General features: G+C 41.8%; 1 pseudogene; it reads right to left on the bottom strand.

Annotated features, from left to right (window-relative positions):
• Nucleotides 1–5,234: 5,234 nt before the first annotated feature.
• Nucleotides 5,235–8,238, bottom strand: Snrpc-ps1 (small nuclear ribonucleoprotein polypeptide C, pseudogene 1; annotated as a pseudogene).
• Between the last annotated feature and the right edge of the window lie 6,013 nt (nucleotides 8,239–14,251).

Below are 14,251 nucleotides of genomic sequence, written 5' to 3'. Positions count from 1 at the left end.
AGTGTCATAGGCCTGTAATTCCAGGACTAGTTAGACCGAAGTGGGAAGATCAGGAGTTCAAAACCGCCTTCAGTTACAGAGATTAAGACCAACCTAGGCTGAGATCCTGTCTCAAGCAGCCCAAATCCTATTAAAATAAATGATAAATGGCTTGGAAAATATGTTTAACTTGATTTAAATATGCACAGTTTAATCAATAAATAGAAATCACATAAATAGTCTTTAATCCCAGTACTTGGGAGGCAGAGGCAGGCTGATGGGTATCTTTGAGTTCAAAGCTACCTTGCTCTACAAAGTGGGTCCAGGACAGCCAGAGCTGGTTACACTGAGAAACCTTGTCTTGAAAAACCAAGAAAAAAAGAAAGAAGGAAAGGAAGGAAGGGAGGGAGGGAGGAAGGGAGGAAGGAAGGAAGAAAAAGAAAAGTCACATAACTAGCATGTTATTCAATACAGATTTGTGATTCTTGATTTTATATATCAATTGAAAAACAATGTTAAGTGTGGGAAAAAAGGTGTCAGAATCTCACAAGAATTTTAAACTAGGCTGTGTGGCATGACAGCGTTCAACACACAAGGGATTAGCAGAACCAGAGAGAGGAAGCTACCTTGCTGGAGTGGGTCAAGGAAAGAGGAAGGCTGGACTGCTTGGGGGGAGGGAAAGCAGTATGATTGGCTTATATTGCATAAAAAAATTAAAAATATAATTTAAAAAAGGAGTTTATTTATAGCAATGCCGGTGACTTGTAACGAGTCAAGGTTGCAAAAGACAATACCACTAAGTCGGGGAAGAAAAGGCCAGTCTGAATAAGGAATCTACCAATCTGGGACCTAGCCAAGAGCACACACATTGGTATGCAGAGAGTAAAGGTGGACTAGGGTTTTAAAAACATTTATTGTGCCATGAATCACCTTGGGGTCCGGCTAACAGGCCTACTGGGTCCTGGGAATGAAACGGGACCTGAAAGTCTGCATTTCAGAAGAGTCTCCAGGCAGTGCCGAGGCCAGGCTGAAGGTCACAAATCAGAACAGAGAAAGGAAGCCTGGGAGGTGGGGGTGTTCAGGTAAAGCGAGTGAGTGAATGCCTGGAGACCAAGTGTGCCGGAAGGCCTTTCCATTCTAAACAAACAAACAAACAAATGGTTGCTGGGAGGAAATAAAGGCTCCATGGACATTGTTTCCCAAGAGAAATGGAAACATTGTCTGGAGTTATAAAATTAAAAGGATATTTCTCTTTTTAAACTTAACACGGTGGGATTTCATTTCTTACTCCTGTGTAGTGTTGAGAATCGTTTAAGGATAATGTACAACCATGGGTAGAATATAGCCAAAGGTTAATCTGGAAAAATAGCCTTCCACCAGGGAAGCTGTGCTAGGGGCACTGAGACCTATTAACTATTGGAGCGCCTAGGGACATCCCTCCTCAAGGGAAAGTTAAGAGCATTTTATTTGGGTCGAATGGATGATTCTGAAGAAACAGAACGGCCATTGGCCACATCTGTGGTAAAAACAGGAAAAAAGTGGGGAGCACCAGATTGTATCCTGTGACTGATGTTATTAAAGTGGTGGATTTTAGTTGTAGTCAGCCTTCCATGAAAGGTGGTTCATTAACTTTCTCAAGATGTGGTCTGCGTGAGTTCCTGAGGTGTGGTTTTCCTCCTTCTGATAGATCTCCATGTGGATCTTTTTCTTTCTTTTTTTTTTTTTTTTTTCCGGAGCTGGAACCCAGGGCCTTGCGCTTGCTAGTCAAGCGCTCTACCACTGAGCTAAATCCCCAACCTTGTGGATTCTTTCAAATCAAATAGTTAGGACACCTCTGCAATGAGTAAAGGTTTTTTGAAACAAAGTCCGTACCTTAGTTAGGGGTTTACTGCCGTGAACAGACACCATGACCATAAAGTCTTATAAAGGACATTTAATTGGGACTGGCCTACAGGTTCAGAGGTTCAGTCCATTATCATTAAGGTAGGAGCAGGGTGGCATCCAGGCAGGCATGGTGCAGGAGGAGCTGAGAGTTCTACATCTTCATCTGAAGGCTGCTAGGAGAAGACTGGCTTCCAGGCAGCTATGATGAGGGTCTTAAGCCCACCCCCACAGGGCCACACCTACTCCAACAAGGCCACACCTCCTAATAGTGCCAATCACTAGGCCAAGCATATACCAACCATCACGGTCCAGCAACCTGAATTTGGTACTGGGACCAGTGTGGTGGAATGAGGGAGCTAACAACCTCTGACCTCCACACATACACATGGCACCAGGTCACTTTTTAACCCAGATACGCCTTGAATTTCAGATTTTCCTGCCTCAGCCTCCTAAATAGGTGGAATTACAAACCTGTGCCACCATACCTGTCGTCTCCGGCTTTTGTAAGACAGGATCTTGTATAGCCTGGGCTGGCCTCAAACATTCTGTGAAGCCAAGGATGACCCTATGTTCATCCTCCTACTTCTATATCCCGAGTACCCAGTACGGGGGCCACAGGCATGAAGTCCACACCCAGTTACGAGGTGCTAGGGATGGAACTCAGCCTCGTGCATAAGGAGAGCCCTCTATTTACTGAGTGGGCTGAACCTCCAGTCCCTGGTATCTCATTTTATTTTACAAAATCGAATAACCCCATGTTCCTTGTGGGAGCTGCTTTCTTGGCATTCTCAGATGTAGTGTCATGAATTGAAGGGAATATTATACAGATTTGGGGTTTAAAATTATGGAGTTGGAAGAGTGTGTTTCAGGGTTCACAGACTCAGGACTAAACACTGTGAAAAGCAAGTCCAGGCAGCCTCGCCCTGCCCTGCCGCTAGAACTAACAGACCATAAAAGGAAAGGAATGCAGAACAGACCAGGAGTACCTGATCTGACTCACAGGCCACCTGGCAGGAAGAGATAAGCTCCCAGCCCCCGACATCCAGGACGCCCCAAACCTGCCAATGTGTGTAGCTATACCTTATTACCTCATCATGTGAAATAGCCAATCATATGTGAACATGTCTATGTGCCTCGTTTGAATCCACCAATCCCCGTAACTATGCATCTGCTTCTGTACGTCCGCTTCTGCTTCCCCAATCCCTATAAAAGCCCCATGCTGGAGCTGCTGGACGCGCAAGTCCTCTGAAGAGACTGTGTGCCCACAGGTACCTGTGTTTTCCAATAAACCCTCTTGCTGATTGCATCCGAGTGGACTCGGCTCGGTCATTGGGCGCTTGGGACTCCTCCTGAGGGAAACGTCCTCTCCGGGGGTCTTTCAGAACGAGCCTCAGTCCAGGTGTTAAATGAAAGAGCAGTTCTAACCTCTCCCCTGGCCTATCCCGTTCCCCAGGGAGAAAGCAACTCACCGGAGAAAATGACTTGCATTCTCCTCTACGGAGACAGCTGCTTAGATCTGGTAGCTGAGGACACGACTTTCGTTAATTCACCAATATGCTATCTGGTCTTTGTGGAATGACCTAAGAAAACAACTGACTATTTTTCCGTACACATAATGAAGGAACTATTCTGCTCTTCCTTCTTTCAAATACTATCAGGACAGTTTGGGTTTTGTGGGTTTTTTTTTTCCATACTCATAAAACACACCGCAAGGTTTGTGCTGCTGGTTTTCTGTAAGATCTCGTTACAGAAACACCAGTATAAACGATCCCTGTGTACTCCATCATCCAAATGCAACCATAATTAATTTGATATAGAGATCATTTCTCGTAATAGCTTTCCCTCTGTTAAGGTTTTAATTTGTGTGACTGAAATTGTCTTGTGTACTTTACAACAAGCACTTAATTTCCTCAGATGGATAAGTTACAAGTCCATGTGGAAATTTGATTTTTAAAAATCTATCATTTGAAAAGACAAGCACGCTAGCCCAAGCTTGTCAGTCTAGAACTGAGGAGGCTGAGGCAAGAAAATCGATGCATATCCAAGGCCAGAGTGAGTTCAAGGCCCTCTTGGGCTCCTCCCAAGACCTCCCCTCCAAAACAAAACTTAGTCCTTTAAAGATATGCACTTTGTCCCATGTGCTCCTCCATCTAACCAAAACACCCTTCCAGACACAACTGCTCGTAGGTGTGGTGGAGAAGGTATTTTTGTAGATATGAGGAATAGCATGGCCAGAGGCAGGGACATCTGGGAGAGCCCAGGGTGAATGTGACCCTGAGAAAAGCCTTGTGAGGAGACGGGAGAGGAAAGAGCCAGGAAGCCAGGAGGGTAAAGCATGTACAAGAGAGGGTCAGTTAACCAAAGTGGCTGGATTATGTAGGGAAGGGAAGCCCAGGCTCTGGGCTGAAGAAAATTAGGGTATGATAGCCATATGCTCTAACGGATAGAGACTGAGGGATGTTGGGAGAACCTAGCTGCTAGGTCTGCTTTGATATATTAAATAGCGACCTCAGTTGCCATTAGAGACCGAGCAAGAGCCTATAAAGACCTGGGTGGGGGGGTGGAGGTGGGGGTGGGGGGTGTTTGTATATATGTCTCTGTCGACATTTGTGTGTACGAATATGAGCAAGCACATGCCCTGGCACACATGTAGAGGTCAGAGATCAGCCTGGAGAGTTGGTTGTCACCTTTCACCTGTTTTGAAACAGCCTCTGCAATCCCTGCTATCCACAAACTGAGCTTCTGGGGCTTTTCCTGTCTCTGCCTTCCATGGCCACAGGCATTATCCACAGTCATTCTACATCTCTGACTTTTCTGTGAGCTCTGGGGATTTGAACCCAGGTCCTCATGCTTTTTTAGCAAGTGATTTTACCCACTGAACCATCTCCCTTTGCCTGTTTTTCTTGATACACAAATTATAAATATGACATACTTTGCTACTATTTTCACAAAATAATAGATTGTAGTATTCTTTTAAATTTTATCAATCTAATCATCTGCCCTTTCTTTTTCTCATTACTTTGTTGGCACAAGTGCTTGTGTGTGTGTGTGTGTGTGTGTCTGTGTGTGCCTGTGTGTGTGTGTCTGTGTCTGTGTGTGTGTCTGTGTGTGCCTGTGTGCCTGTGTGTCTGTGTCTGTATCTGTGTTTCTGTGTGTCTGCGTCCGTGTGTGTGTGTGTGTGTGTTTGTGCGCGCGCGTGTGCGTGTGTGTATATGTGTTTTAAGTAAAAGGGCTGACGATTTTATTTTCACCTTTCACAATGTAAGTGAAAAACCACACTTCTCTGTATCATTTCTCCCTCCATGAGGGAGGGAAAAACATGTCTGTTAGGAAGGGAAGTTCTTTGTCGTGCATCTAGTAAACACCCAGGCTCAGCACCAAGATCTCCCGGTGAAACAACAAGAAATACAAAAGGATAAAAATCGTGTCTGCTCTTTTCTGTCTGGCTGAGTCATGCCAGGCTGGATGGGCACCATTATAGGGCGGGCAGGAGGTCTCATCATTGGAGGCCTGGGCATCCTGGGCGTGTGGTCTCCTATGGGTGGTCTCATCCCAGGAGCTGGTCCCACCAGCATCATCCTGGGAGGAGGAGGACCCATCATTGGCATCACGGGAGGGCCCCCCATGTGGGGTGCAGGCATCATGCCAGTCTGAGGAGAACCCAGGAGACTGGGGGGAGGCGGGATCGTGGCCCCTGCAGGTGGAGGAGCAAAGAATGGAGCTGGAGGGATCTTTCCTTGTTGAAATGCAGCCATTGTTTTTTCAGTCAGGCTCTGGGCCTGCTTTTCCATCCATTTTTGGTAATACTCTTTCATATTCTCTTTGTGTTTCTGACCACTGCAGTGCGTCTTTCTCATAGACAGAGAATTGTGGGTAAGATACATATCGCAGTAGTCACAGTAAAACTAGTAGGCTGTTGGCCTATGGTCCAACCGGCCTGGCTGGGTCCCTGCTGCCAGGAGCTAACCACTGCTTGTATATTTAAAAGCATTTTAGTGTGTTTTATACACTAGTGTCTTTATAAATACTTAGTTTTTAATGTGCACTATAACACATGAGGTTACAATAAATAACCTTGATAATGTATTTTAATATAATACATGTAAAATTATGTATTTAAAGTAAACATCCTGGAAATAAAACTGCTAAATTAAAAAAATGTGCATTGTAAGTTTTTTTTAAAGATTTATTTTAAATATATATATAAAATGTATGTGTATATATATGTGTGTATATGTATATATGTATATACAATACATGTTTGTACAATGTTTGTGTATATATGTGTGTATATTTATATATATATGTGTGTACAATGTATGTGTATATATGTATGTATATGTATATATGTACAATGTATGTGTATATATATGTGTGTGTGTGTATATACATATATATATATATACACACATACATATATACATATGTTTTCAGACCCACCAGAAAAGGTCATGGGATCCCATTACAGATGTTTGTGAGCCACCACGTGGTTGCTGGGATTTGAACTCAGGACCTCTGGAAGAGAAGTCAATGCTCTTAACCACTGAGCCATCTCTCAGGCCATATTGTAAGTCTTACAGACGGCAGTTTTCCACAGGTAGTTGGATACACGTTCACCAGGACCTCTTCTCCTCTTCTAGCCCACAGTGCTTGGAAAGCACTCTAACGAGCTTTATCCCCAGTCTAAAGTTTCTTAAAGGTAAATTTACATTTATTTTCTGGCTTAATTTTTGTGTACGTGTGCACGCGCTTGCACACCCATAGTCACTTGCACCAGTATTTGTATGCGTAAGACAATTTGTTGGCTATCTTCTTCTACCATGAGTTGAAGGCATGCACCTCTCTCTACCCACTGAGTCATCTCATAGCCCTAACATGTTTGTTTTGCTTTTGTTTTTGAGAGGTCTTAGCATTCTGACAGAGAGATGAATATATAGCTGTATGCACAAAGATGCTCCTGCTAGCAATAGGCCCTAGATACATACAATGGGATCTCATACATTCCAGAGTCTAGGACCTACTGTGGCCATATCAGTCCAAGCACTCTCAGGTTTACAGAATGACAACCAAGAACACAGGTTTTGGAATGGGACCTACCCATCATTGAGTGGCACATAGTTGTGTCCAGTGGTAAATGCTTTCAGGATTTTTTCTGGATTTTTCATCCAGAATCCAGGATGAAATTTAATGGTCACTCCAACAGTAGTAAGAGGAGGGACTTTTTACTTTATTAGAGTCATGAGCGTGTCACTCTCATGAACAGATTCATGCCACTATTATATGTTCGAGATTCTTCTCTTGCCATCTTACCTTTTGGGATCACCTAGATGTCAAACTTCCTAAGCTCATGAATTCAAGCTTGTGATGTCAAAATTCCAACCTGTGAATCAATAAATAACTTTCCGTCATAAACTCCCCAGCATTATCGACCATGGTGACTCACTCCTGTAATCCAGCACTTAGGAGGCAGAGACGGCAATGTTGTCATGAGTTACTTCAACGCCACATTGGGTTACATAGTACATGGCCAAGTAAGGCTACACAATGAGCCTTAAATAAGTAAATACAAAGGTTTTACTGGGATTTAAGTTTATAGTAATATAAAACAAACTAAGACACACATGTATTCATACACACACGTGGATACACAATGACTAAGGAATAGTAGAACATCTGTGAGTCTATCACTTTTTAGTTTAAAAACAGAGAATAGGGTATCACAAATACCCTCAACCTTTCCTTGAGCTTTCCTCAAGTTTATGCTGGATTGGCCTTTCTTTCTGCCTACAGAAAACACACTACTTTGAAATATGCTGTTGTTATTTTTAAAGGATGTTAATAGTTTAGTAAAGTTGAACTGACTGTATCAAATCCTACCACCTGGAGAAGATAAACCACGCTTGTTAGCATGGTAATGTTTTCCGTATTCTTACAGAAATGTAGATATAGGCACATTTCATATTCAGAGTAAGCAGTGACAGGGATAAAATACATATTTATATATTTAGTGTATGTAATACTAGATATATTCTGATTTCATTACATTCATACTGACTTCATATAATATAAAATATATACAAAAAGCAAAAATAATTTCTAATGCAGCCATATTAGAAAAAGAAACAAACTTGAGCAATAATGCCCCTTGGTGCAACTCCATGTCCCCAACCTGAATTTAGGTTTAACTAGAAAGCAAGAGGTAAGCGTAGCTAAGCATGCCTGGTCAAAGTGTGGCCCTGCAGTCACCACCATCTCTGTTCTCCTCACTTGAGCAAGGTGGTCTGACAGGTTGTCATAACTGCGTGACATCGCTTCCTGGGAGACAAGCTCCTCCTCCAGCTGGCACCAGATGTCAGCAGCTTTTTCCTTCTCCATCCTGAGATTCTTGGAGGTGTTCCAAACTCCGGATATCCATTGTTTCAGTGGCTGCAGATGGCTCCGCTGGTGTCTTTGAGGTGTGTTTGTCTCTGACAGGTTGGCTACACTTCCCAGCTCTGCTTTTGCACTCTACTCTTGAGGTGAATTAGGAGTGTGTCTGGTGTCATTCTTACACGTTTACTTGTCTTTCCTGGAGGTGCTGTCCTATTAGGGCAAAAACACTCAACTTCTTCACATCTGTTCTTTTGTTAGAAGTTGTGCTTTAGTAAGTGACAAGAATTAGGCTACAGACTGCCTGTTGTTTTTTGAGACTAGGTTTCTCTATGTAGCCCAAGCTGGCCTGGCCTTGAACTTTGACAATCTTTCTGCCTCAGTCTCAAAAGTGATGGGATAGGGGCTGGGGATTTAGCTCAGTGGTAGAGCGCTTACCTAGGAAGCGCAAGGCCCTGGGTTCGGTCCCCAGCTCCGAAAAAAAGAACCAAAAAAAAAAAAAAAAAAGTGATGGGATAATAAGGTAGGAGTGTGTGTGTGTGTGTGTGTGTGTGTGTGTCTATGTCTGTGTGTCTGTGTGTGTGTAAATAGTACACAAGTACCCATAGCAGTTGGTATACGTTATATTAGCAGTGGCAGCTAAAAATCAGAGTGGCAAAGATAATCTCATTCAAGAACATTTCTGAAAGTCTTCAAAATTATGAAATACCTAAGTAAAAAGGAAAGACTTACAGGAAACTTAAAAGTTTACTCAAACGATCTCAAAAGGTAGAAAGCAAAGTACGTTCCTAAGGAAAGCTTGGTATTAGAGAGGTGACAGTTTTCAGCCTGTTTCTAAAGTACCACCAAATATATTTTCAATGGAAGCTTCTAAACGACATACAAAATAATAAATGTGCTAACAGAAAAGGCCAAAAAAATATACCTAAAAGGAAATATAACATGCAGACTTCTAGACAGAAAAAACGTTATTAAAAAGAAAAGAAAGAAAGAAAGGAAGGAAGGAAAGAAGAAAAGAAAGAAAGGAAGAAAGAGAGAGGGAGGGAGAGAGAGAGAGAGAGAGAGAGAGAGAGAGAGAGAGAGAGAGAGAGAAAATCCCACAAGATAGAGACTTCTAGGCCAGTAAGTTACTCCAGACACAGGCTGGAGCAGTTGACTATGTATTAGGAAGGATCTGTGAATTTTTACCTAATTAAAAAAAAATCCAGGGGTTGGGGATTTAGCTCAGTGGTAGAGAGCTTGCCTAGCAAGCGCAAGGCCCTGGGTTCGGTCCCCAGCTCCGAAAAAAAGAAAAAAAAAAAAATCCAGATAGATTAAGACAAAATGCAAACAAATTGATACGACAAATTGAAAGACACCACAGGGAAACATAACCTTATAATTTTGAAGTAGAAAAGTCTTTTCGAAGCATGACATAAAATAAAGGTGAAAAACTCCATGAAAACTTAAGGTCAATTTGAAAAATTAGGAGAAATGCCCTATAACATCCAGGGCAGAAGTATCAATACTTTTATTGGATAAGAAAATCAATAGAGAAAAGGTCGATATAAAGAAAACCCAATATAAAGTACTATGGTAAAGAAAAATAAACAATAAATTTCCACTTGCCATAACCAACAATGCAGGGAATAAAACTGGTGTCAAGAAGAAAATGTCAGTTTTCTATGTAGAATGTTTTCTGTGCTTCTTTTGAAATGGGGTGTTATTCTGTAGCCCAGGCTTTCCCGGAACTCACTATGTGCAACCCAGGTTGGTCTTAAACTCACAGAGATCCTCCTGCCTCAGTTTCCTGAGTGCTAGAATCACAGGAATGAATTACCAAGTCCAGCTTTTTCCCGAAAATATTTACAACGTCTTCTGGTTAGATTATAGTGAGGCATGCATTCCCATAAGGCATAGAGAGAGGGGATAAGGATTTCTTTGTGTGCCACACTAAAACACCTGTGGAAACACTGAGTTTTGTCCAGAAAGTCTACTCATGGGAGCACTTTGTGGAAATAATTGAGCAAGTCCACAGATGAGGGCTTATCTTTTCGTTTTCTGAGATGATGTCTCATCTATCCAAGGTCAGCCCTGAACTCACGGCGGAACTGTGGATGACTTTAATCTTCTCATTGTTTTACCTCCAAGTCCTCAGGGCTGGAGTTATAGGCCTGTGTCACCACACCCTGCTTTATGACGTGCTTTGAAACTCAAAGAATGAGCTACACCCTTAATCCCACAACCTTGTCTTGTAAGGCATTTATTATAATAGGTTGTAAAGGAGAAAATGTCGATGGAAGAATGTCTAAATAAGTTATGAAACAATATATGGTTGCTAAACAGAAGGTAAATTAGTTAGAGATAGGTGGATTGGTTTTTAAAAAAAAAACTTTAATATAATTTAAGTGAAAAAAAAATCGACTTCCAAAAAAAAAAAAAAAAACCTTTTAGTTTTGTATGTAGAGACTTCAGGGCTAAATAATTTACACGGATCGTCTCATTTAATTCTAAGAACGCTGATTGCCTAGTATATCAAAACATTCATTACAAATGTTTCCTCGGTAAGAGTTTGCCTTAAATGCACAGCGCAGCAACAGCCAAGACATTTGCGAAATCGTTTCCTGACTTTCATGCTTCAGTTATTTTTCAATCTTTAATGAGTTTATAGTTTCTTTTTATTTTCTTACTTTTATGGAACTTTCAAACCTACTGAACACAGAGGGGAAAATGAAATGGATCCCATGCGTCAGCAACTTAGTAAGAACCAGCTGGTTTTTACTCTTGTTTCGGAGTAACCCCACCTTCTCCTGCCATGGTGGGGAATTCTGAGACAAATCTCAGATATCCTGTCACTTCACCCATAAACTTCGTGACAAACTGGACAAGGCAGAGCAGCATCTGTCCCGTCCATGGGACATTGAAGTAATAGTCCTGGCCTGGGAAGATGGCTCTGTGGGTACACATGATTCACACTCATGCTTAATGTTCCGAGTTCAAGCCTCAGAACTTAGAGAAGCAGAAGAGATCCAACTCTTGAAAGTTATCCTCTGACCTCCATATATGAGCTGGTGAGCTGGGGCATGTGCATGTCCACATTTAATCTCTCTCTTCCCCTCCCCCTCTCTCCTCCCCCCTCCCCCCTCTCCCCCAACACAAACACACCCTGATGATAGCAGTTCTATTAACTTTTTCCTGTGTGTTTAACTTTATCTTCCGGCTTCTGTTTGTTTCTTTGTGTTCCGTACTGTGGATACAACACAGATTTCTACAGTTAATTTCCTCATTAGGACGTACATTTCAGTTGACAGTTTTTAGTTACCAACAACATTGCAATTACCTTTGCATGAAACTTTTACCCCCACCCCTCCCAGTCCTGCCCCTGCAACTTTCCTTCCTTGTAGAGTGTCTATTTCAGATAGATGCCCACAAATAAATGGATTGGACATCTCTGTAAAATTCAGATTTGGCACATGCAATATTCTTTTTTTTAAAAAAGATTTATTTATTTATTTAATATATATGAGTACACTGCTGCTGTCTTCAGACACACCAGAAAGAGGGCATCAGATCTCATTACAGATGGTTGTGAGCCACCATGTGGTTACTGGGATTTGAACTCAGGACCTCTGGAAGAGCAGTCAGTGCTCTTAACCACTGAGCCATTTCTCCAGCCCACATGCAATATTCTTGTGCTCTAATCTGCCAGCCATGGCTCCTCTTACTCTGGCAGAAATAAAAGTCTTGCCATGGCCTCTAAGGGACACTGTGGTCTGGCCACTCTTAACCCCATCCTGTCCCCTACCCAGTCATTTTCTCTGTTTTTTTTTTTTTTTTCACATCTGACACAACTCTCTATCTGTCTGCTTCAGCAATGCCAACCTCTATTCTGTTGTTCAAACACATGGCAGACGCTCTTGGTCAGGCCCTGACATGTGCTGGCCTCATAAAATACTTTGTGACATATGTAGAGGTGAGTGTTATTAATCTGTGAAAGTCTTCTACAAAAGCCTAAAGACAAGGGGCAAAGGTGCAGAGTGTAAAAGAATTTGTAGGAATACAATGTTTAAAGTTCATAGCTTTGTTTTTTTTTAAAAAAAAAAAGGCATTCAGAAATTAATCTACCTGCACATGACATTTCCTCCTGGAACAATGGGCAACAGTTTAATATTTTAATAACTAACTGTTGACAGAGCTATTGAAATATTGATGTTCTTCTGTCATTGCTTGGGGGACTACCATATTCTCTGTATGTCACCACATGGGCCAGTTTGCCATTGTGTTCAGGGCCATTAACCTGAACTTCCTTTTGTGTCATCCCCAATTAATTCCCTTCATTCACCAGATAGTAATTTTTGTGTTACCTCCACCAGGAAGCATTCTTGACTTTGCCTTCCACCCCAAACCAGTGTGACATAACTCTTCATTATGCCAAGTTATCTCATGGTGTATAATATCATGCACCATTCCTAAATGGTATTTCATTAACACTTGCATTCATGTATACAATATTTCTTTATCTCATCCATGCCCAACTCTCCTCTCACCTCCCAGTCCCTCAGCCTCCCATCTTCAATTCCTCCTCCCTTTCTCTTTAAATCTTGCTGTTTAATTAGTGATACCTGGTATTGGTTCATTTTGTTGGTCTGCTCTTGTACAGGTCTTCTGTAGGCAAGCATAGTTGCTGTGAGTTAGTAAGTGCAAAGGCCCTGGCATGTTGGGAAGCATTTCGCAGAACTCTCTCCCATCCTCCATTTACCTGATATCTCTCTCCCCATTTAAACTCAAATTTTACAAGGTCAGAAATCGTAGCTATCATGTTCATCAAAACTTGCCTCCTAACAACCCAACTGCAGAGCAGTGACAAAAAAATGAATCTCTTCATTAATCTGTCAGGTAATTAAACTCGGCTTCTGCTTCCTCAAGAAAATGCATTCGTTCTCTAGAATAATTATTAGATAATGTTAGTTTGTGTCAAGTTGACATAAACTCGAGTCTTCTGGAAGAGGCAAATTAAGATGAAGAATCTCCCCTATTAGACTGGCCTCTGGACAAGTTTTTGGGGCATCTTCTTGCTTAATAATACACTTGGAGGGTACTGCCCTGTATAAGAGATGCTACCACAGGTCCAGGATTCTATAAGAAGGCAGGCTGAGCAAGCTATGGAAAATAAGTCAGTAAGCAGTGATTCACCATAATTTCTGGTTCCGTTTCTGCTGCCCGGTTCCTGCCTTGAGTTTCTGCCCTAAGTTTCTGCCTTGACTCCCTCGGGGATGGACTGTTACCTGGAAGTCCAAGATGAAATAACCCTTCCTTCATAAAGGTGCTTTGGACCAATGGATTGTTCATTTGTTTGTTTGTTGTTTGTTGTTCCACAGAAATAGAAAACCAAACTGGAGCAAGTGGGGAAACTGCAGAGGACATCTTGTGATGCCTGACCCAGCCCAGGAACGCTCTCCTCATATTCAAGCTGTACCCGGTTGGCCTGTAACATCTCTGTTCAACACTGTTTTTTTTTTTTTTTCTATAGTCTATATAAGTCCCAATTTACTTATGTGGTTTTTTAAAAACTGACTCTTTAAAATTAAGTGTCTACTTCAACCTCATCCAAAATTGGTTGCTACAAAATTACAGGGTTTGTCATATATTTTCTGCAGTAAATTATCTAATACAAATTTTCCTGATGCCTACCTAAAATCTCAAGAATATGCTACTTGACTCAATCATTAAGGAAAAGCTGGGATAGATTATTACTTGACGTTCATCGTCTCCCTTCTTGTCTTGAAATTGCATCGGGCTTGGAGGCCGGGGGTGGGGGACAGTTGACGAGTGCAATTCTAGTGCAATAGAAAATCTTGAGGGCTGAAAAGTTGTCTCTTCAGTTAAGAGCACTGACAGCTCTTCCAGAGGTCCTGAGTTTCAATTCCCAGGAACCACGTGGTAGGTCACAGTCATCTGTAATGGGATCCGATTCCCTCTTGGAGTGTGTCTGAAGACAGCTACAGTGTACTTATATATAATAAATAAATAAATCTTTTAG

This window comes from Rattus norvegicus, chromosome 16 (genome assembly GCF_036323735.1).
Source record: "Rattus norvegicus strain BN/NHsdMcwi chromosome 16, GRCr8, whole genome shotgun sequence".
NCBI classification, from domain to species: Eukaryota; Metazoa; Chordata; class Mammalia; order Rodentia; family Muridae; genus Rattus; species Rattus norvegicus.
The sequence above is the reverse complement of the archived record's forward strand: the minus strand, read 5'-3'. Positions and strand labels throughout refer to the sequence as shown.